The following is a 6,838-nucleotide window of genomic DNA, read 5'->3' on the forward strand; positions in this document are numbered from 1 at the left end:
CAGGGGTGAGCCAGCAGTGCCTGGAATTTTTTGGTCAGTCATGGGGTTTGAACTCGGCCTGGATGCTATCCTTCTGCCCCAAGGGGTTTTTTTGCTCAAGGCTAGCCCTCTTCACTTTGAGCCATGACCCCACTTCCCATTTTGGAATGGTTAATTGGAAGTAAGAGTCTTACAAACTTTTCTGCCTGGGCTGCTTCACACGGATCCTCAGACAGCGGCCTAAGCAGCTAGGGTTACAGGAGTGAGCCACCGGCGCCCGCCCCCCCGGGGCTTTTTAGGAAATACAAAATAACAAAAGCAAAATCTGGGGCTGGGAAGGTGGCTCAGTGGTAGAGCGCTTGCCTTGCATGCATGAGGCCCTGGGTTCGATTCCTCAGCACCACATAACAGAAAAAGCCGGAAGTGGCGCTGTGGCTCAAGTGGTAGAGCACTAGCCTTGAGCTGAAGAGCTGAGGGACAGCGCCCAGACCCAGAGTTCAGGCCCTGGACTGACAAAAAAAAAAAAAACAAAAACGCTGAGGGACAGCACTCAGGCTGAATTCAAGCCCTGGGCCCAACACACAGAAAGATTCTTCTGGGATGTGTATTTATTTATTTAGGCAGTACTATGGCTTGGACTCTGCTTTCTATTAGTCAGGCCTGAGCCACACCTTCAGCCCTGCTTTTTGCTGGCTTCCCCCTCTCCCCGCATTCTGAGGCTTGAACTCTAGGCCTGGCTGTTGCCCCTGAACTTCTTTTGCTCAAGGTGAGCATGTTTCCACTTGAGCCACAGCGCCACTTCTGGCTTTGAGTGGTTTACAGAAGGTAAGACTCAGACTTTCCTGCCTGGGCTGGCTTCAAATTGCAATGCTCAGATCTCAGCCTCCCGAGTAGCTAGGATTACAGGCGTGAATCATCAGCACCCAGCTATGCTGGTTATTTTGATGATGATGTAGTCTTATGGACTTCTCTGTTCAGGAAGATTTCAGATCTCAATCCTCCAGGTCTCAGCCTCCTGAACAGCCTGGATTACAGGTGTGAGCCACTGGTACCATGTCTAGGATGTGTATCATTGTGTGTGTACGTGCTAGTCCTGGTAAGATCCCTGAGCATTTTTTCCCTCAAGGCTAGGGTTCTACCACTGAGCTACAGCTCTACTTCCGGCTTTTTCGTGGCTAATTGGAGATGAGTGTACTGACTTCCTGCCAGGGCTAGCTTTAAACCACAATCCTTGGATCTCAGCAGCAAGTACTACAGGCATGAGCCATTAGTGCCCAGCATGATGTGAATCATTCTTAAAGAGCTGTAAAATACTTTTTGATGAAAGGTTGTTTCATGTAGACAACAGGGCAGTCCAACAGTGTTGAGGGCTGACCAGCTCTGGTTTCTTACAGTAATTACTTCCCATTTTGCCAGAATTCTATGCTCTACCTGTAGAATGTAAACGTGGACCTCACTCAGGGTCTGGTGGCAGCTAGGCCAGCCACAAACGCTGTCCTTGTCCGGTACCACTGACGGCTGGGCGATGCAGCCTCACCAAGACCACTGATGATTTTGGCGTGCACCACCGTGACATCTCTCTGTAATTCCCAGGGCAGCCAGTGGGACTTGTAGAAGGACATCAGGGACAGAAGTGCCCCAACCTCTTCACCCTCCAGAGCCCTGCTCTCCAGGAGTGCTTTCCTGGGGCACACACCCTCCCCTCCTCAAGTCCCAGCCCATGCCCACCAGAGGGCGCTGGCATCCTAGCACGTGCCGGGCTGGTGACATGCCAGGACAGAGCATAGCTTCCAGTGGGCTCCCTAGGTGACCAGCCCGTTCCATTACATTCCTGGATTCTACCTGCTCGATTTGCTCACGTATGGCCATTCCTCCCCAAGTTTTGAGACTGTAACACATTCCTAAGTTGAAATACAAGCATTTCCTCTGTGGGCAAGCACATGCACCCCCACCCCCCACACGTGAAAAAGCCCACGACCCTGATGTCCCATGAGGCATCACTGGCCATACGTGGCTTTGAGCAGTGGAAACCCAGCGCACCTGAACTGAGAGGCTGTGAGGACAGCATGCCTACCAGATTTCTAGGACTTGGTACTGGAAATAAGAAATGCACTGGACGCTGGTGGCTCACACCTGTCATCCTAGCTACTCAGGAGGCTGAGATCTGAGGATCTGAGGATGGTGGTCCAAAGCTAGCCCTGCAGGAAAGCCCATGAGACTCCAATTCATTACCAAAAACAAAGCTGGAAGCGAGTTATGGTTCAAGCGGTAGAGTATCAGCCTCAAGCAAAAAGGTTTGGTGACAGTGCTCAGGTCCTGAGTTCAAGATCCCTCCCTGTGCCCACCTCAGGATGGGCACACAAACAAAAACTCTAGCAGTTTATTCTATTTTGTGTGCAAATATTGAGGTGGAATGACTAATTTGTGTCTGTAAAGAATAAATGCCCATCACAAACGATGGTGCATACATAGGTTGATAACTGATTCATACAAATAAAGTACTCATTACCTGACTTATGAAATGGTAACCCCTCTTAATAATAACAAAGTTATACTTTATAACTCGACAGTCACACCCAGTAAGCCAAAGGCAGATACTCTGAGGGGGAGTGCAAAGGTGCAATGCTGTGTCTTTAGTCATATAAAATACTACTTATTGAAATGAATTCCAGGAAGTGGAAGCAAGAGGTTTTTTTCTTTGCTGTTTTCTTTTTGTCTTGTTTGTTCATTTATCTGTCTTTTGGAGTGGGGGGTACAGAAATGGAGGGACAAAGGGGACAAAGTGAGTAAATGCAGCAGTGGTACTCACTAGACCCTACGTGGAAAATGAGCTACATAACTTGTGTGGGGGAGAGGAGGAAAAAAAGGGGGAGAGAGCAAGGGAAGGGATGACATTGTCCAAAAAGAAATGGCTTCTTTACCTGACAGGTAACTGCAACCCTCTGTATATCACCTTTATAATAACAATTGAAAAAACTAAAGAATACAAATTGGAACTTAATAAATCAGGAACACATGGACATGTGAATGTACCAAATCCAGATCAGAAAACCTAGCTTCCTGACCACAGCACCGCAAGGAATGATGCAACCTCCCAGAGGGTCCTGGGGTACAGCAGTACCCCGGAGGACATCTGATCCTCCTGCTTGACTGTCCACGTTGCCCCTGTGTCTGGGCCTGGTAAGCCTGAACCAGTTCTGGGATTCAAACCAGCTTTACTCTGGACTCCCCTGTGTCTAGGTTCATTATGTTTGTATCTGATGAAAGTGCCACACCAAATGATGTGTAATGTGTGATCTACGACTGGAGTAAAATAACCTGATTCTCCAGTGGCCACAGCTACCAAGTATCTGTAGTACCTGCTGAATTAAAACCATATGAAATTGGTATAACTTGTGAATTTGTTATTATTCAATGAATTCTGACACACAGGGAGGCTGGTGTTTTTTTTTTGGGGGGGGGGAAGGACAGGAATGGAGAGAGGAAGGACAGGCAAATATAGTCATAACTCAACGTATATACATGAAAATGGAACCACATGACTTGAGGGTGTGGAAAGGGTTAAATATGGAGATGACGGAGCGGCTGGCATCGATCCGTTGCACGACTTATAAACTGACTTGAACTGAAGCCCTTTTGTACAGCTGCTTCAAGAAAGTAACATTTAAAATATAAATCTGACCTCGTTGGAAAACACAAGTGCACCCACCGTCCTCCTGAGACGGTGGCGGGCGGGGTACTCAGCTCAGCACCATCCTGACGCGGTGGCGGGCGGGGTACTCAGCTCAGCACCGTCCTGACGCGGTGGCGGGCGGGGTACTCAGCTCAGCACCATCCTGACGCGGTGGCGGGCGGGTACTCAGCTCAGCACCGTCCTGACGCGGTGGCGGGCGGGTACTCAGCTCAGCACCGTCCTGAGACGGTGGCGGGCGGGGTACTCAGCTCAGCACCGTCCTGACGCGGTGGCGGGCGGGGTACTCAGCACCATCCTGACGCGGTGGCGGGCGGGGTACTCAGCTCAGCACCATCCTGACGCGGTGGCGGGCGGGGTACTCAGCTCAGCACCGTCCTGACGCGGTGGCGGGCGGGGTACTCAGCTCAGCACCGTCCTGACGCGGTGGCGGGTGTGGAGACTCTGCTTCAGGGCACTGCAAGCGCCAGAGTAACCAGGCAGCCCCAAGTTAGAGAACCTGCAGGATTTCCCCTGCCGCCGGGAGGGGGGGCTCGGGCGCGGCTCCAGGCCGGCGGGGGGGGGGGGGGGGCTCGGGCTCGGCTCCAGGCCGGCGGGGGGGGGGGCTCGGGCTCGGCTCCAGGCCGGCGGGGGGGCTCGGGCTCGGCTCCAGGCCGGCGGGGGGGGGGGGGGGGCTCGGCTCCAGGCCAGCGGGGGGGGGGGCTCGGGGCTCGGCTCCAGGCCGGCGGGGGGGGGGCTCGGGCTCGGCTCCAGGCCGGCGGGGGGGGGGCTCGGCTCCAGGCCAGCGGGGGGGGGGGCTCGGGGCTCGGCTCCAGGCCGGCGGGGGGGGGCTCGGCTCCAGGCCGGCGGGGGGGGGGGCTCGGGGCTCGGCTCCAGGCCGGCGGGGGGGGGGGGCTCGGGGCTCGGCTCCAGGCCGGCGGGGGGGGGCTCGGCTCCAGGCCGGCGGGCTCGGGGCTCGGCTCCAGGCCGGCGGGGGGGGGCGGGTTCGGGGCTCGGCTCCAGGCCGGCGGGGGGGGGGCGGGTTCGGGGCTCGGCTCCAGGCCGGCGGGGGGGGGCTCGGCTCCAGGCCGGCGGGCTCGGGGCTCGGCTCCAGGCCGGCGGGGGGGGGGGCGGGTTCGGGGCTCGGCTCCAGGCCGGCGGGGGGGGGGGGCGGGTTCGGGGCTCGGCTCCAGGCCGGCGGGGGGGGGGCTCGGGGCTCGGGCGCGGCTCCAGGCCGGCGGAGGGGGGCTCGGGGCTCGGCTCCAGGCCGGCGGGGGGGGGCTCGGGGCTCGGCTCCAGGCCGGCGGAGGGGGGCTCGGGGCTCGGCTCCAGGCCGGCGGAGGGGGGCTCGGGCGCGGCTCCAGGCCGGCGGAGGGGGGCTCGGGCGCGGCTCCAGGCCGGCGGAGGGGGGCTCGGGGCTCGGCTCCAGGCCGGCGGGGGGGGGGGCTCGGGGCTCGGCTCCAGGCCGGCGGAGGGGGGCTCGGGGCTCGGCTCCAGGCCGGCGGGGGGGGGGGCTCGGGCGCGGCTCCAGGCCGGCGGGGGGGGGCTCGGGGCTCGGGCGCGGCTCCAGGCCGGCGGGGGGGGGGGGGGAGGGGCTCGGGCGCGGCTCCAGGCCGGCGGGGGGGCGGGTTCGGGGCTCGGGCGCGGCTCCAGGCCGGCGGGGCCGCCCCGGCCGGCTGCTCGCCCTCACCCCGTCCGGGCCTAGGCCTGCGGGAGTCCCGCGGGGACCCCAAGCCCCGGCCGAGCCTTGCCACAGGCCGCGGCCCGCCGGGCTCGGGGCTCCGGCCGTCGAGGTCAGCCCGAGCCGGGCCAGCGCGGCCAGGCCGACACCGACCGCTTAAGACGGCCCGGGCCGGCGCGAGCCTCGACCGCGGCCTGCGCGTGCGTGCGCGGAGCCCGGGGGCGGTCCCCGGGCGGGACGGTGACGTCACCGCGTCAGGGCCCCTCGCGGAGCACGGCGGGACGCTGGGTGGGCGGGGGCGGGCGGAAGAACGGCGCCTGCGTAGTCTCGCCCTCCCCCCGCCCCCTAGCGGCGTCACGTCAAGGGTCACGTGTGGCCATGACGTCACCCGGGCCGGTCACGGGTTCTCCGCCGCCCGAGGGCGCGTCTGTTCCGTCAGGCCCCGGGGCGGGCAGCCGGCCGCGGCCCCCGCCGTCAGGAGACGGCGCGCGCAGCCGGGAGGGGAGGGCGGAGGCCGGGGAGGAGAGGGCGGAGGCCGGGAGGAGAGGGCGGAGGCCGGGAGGAGAGGGCGGAGAGTCCGGGAGGTGAGGGCGGAGGCCGGGAGGTGAGGGCGGAGGCCGGCTGGAGGTGAGGGCGGAGGCCGGGGAGGTGAGGGCGGAGGCCGGGGAGGTGAGGGCGGAGGCCGGAGGGGAGGGCGGAGGCCGGGGAGGGGAGGGCGGAGGTGAGGGCGGAGGCCGGGGAGGTGAGGGCGGAGGCCGGGGAGGTGAGGGCGGAGGCCAGGGAGGTGAGGGCGGAGGCCGGGAGGTGAGGGCGGAGGCCGGCTGGAGGTGAGGGCGGAGGCCGGGGAGGTGAGGGCGGAGGCCGGGGAGGTGAGGGCGGAGGCCGGGGAGGGGAGGGCGGAGGTGAGGGCGGAGGCCGGGGAGGTGAGGGCGGAGGCCGGGGAGGTGAGGGCGGAGGCCGGGGAGGTGAGGGCGGAGGCCGGGAGGTGAGGGCGGAGGCCGGCTGGAGGTGAGGGCGGAGGCTGGGGAGGTGAGGGCGGAGGCCGGAGGGGAGGGCGGAGGCCGGAGGGGAGGGCGGAGGCCGGAGGGGAGGGCGGAGGCCGGGGAGGGGAGGGCGGAGGGGAGGGCGGAGGCCGGCTGGAGGTGAGGGCGGAGGCCGGCTGGAGGTGAGGGCGGAGGCCGGGGAGGTGAGGGCGGAGGCAGGGGAGGTGAGGGCGGAGGCCGGAGGGGAGGGCGGAGGCCAGCTGGAGGTGAGGGCGGAGGCCAGCTGGAGGTGAGGGCGGAGGCCGGGAGGTGAGGGCGGAGGCCGGGAGGTGAGGGCGGAGGCCGGGAGGTGAGGGTGGAGGCCGGGAGGGGAGGGTGGAGGCCGGGAGGTGAGGGCGAAGGCTGGGGAGGTGAGGGCGGAGGCCGGGAGGTGAGGGCGGAGGCCGGGAGGTGAGGGTGGAGGCCGGGAGGGGAGGGTGGAGGCCGGCTGGAGGTGAGGGTGGAGGCCGGGAGGTGAGGGCGGAG

The 6,838-nt window shown here is 63.1% G+C and overlaps 1 long non-coding RNA gene across 1 annotated transcript; it reads right to left on the reverse strand.

Annotated features, from left to right (window-relative positions):
- Positions 1–3,368: 3,368 nt before the first annotated feature.
- Positions 3,369–5,492, reverse strand: LOC138818779 (uncharacterized). Its single transcript, XR_011369213.1, has 2 exons — positions 5,340–5,492; positions 3,369–4,127 (listed from the first exon to the last, which is right to left on the reverse strand). It is a non-coding gene; the product is annotated as an uncharacterized lncRNA (long non-coding RNA).
- Positions 5,493–6,838: the final 1,346 nt, after the last annotated feature.

Source organism: Dipodomys merriami, unplaced genomic scaffold (assembly GCF_024711535.1).
Source record: "Dipodomys merriami isolate MVZ:Mamm:240054 unplaced genomic scaffold, mDipMer1.0.p SCAF_78, whole genome shotgun sequence".
Taxonomy (NCBI): Eukaryota; Metazoa; Chordata; class Mammalia; order Rodentia; family Heteromyidae; genus Dipodomys; species Dipodomys merriami.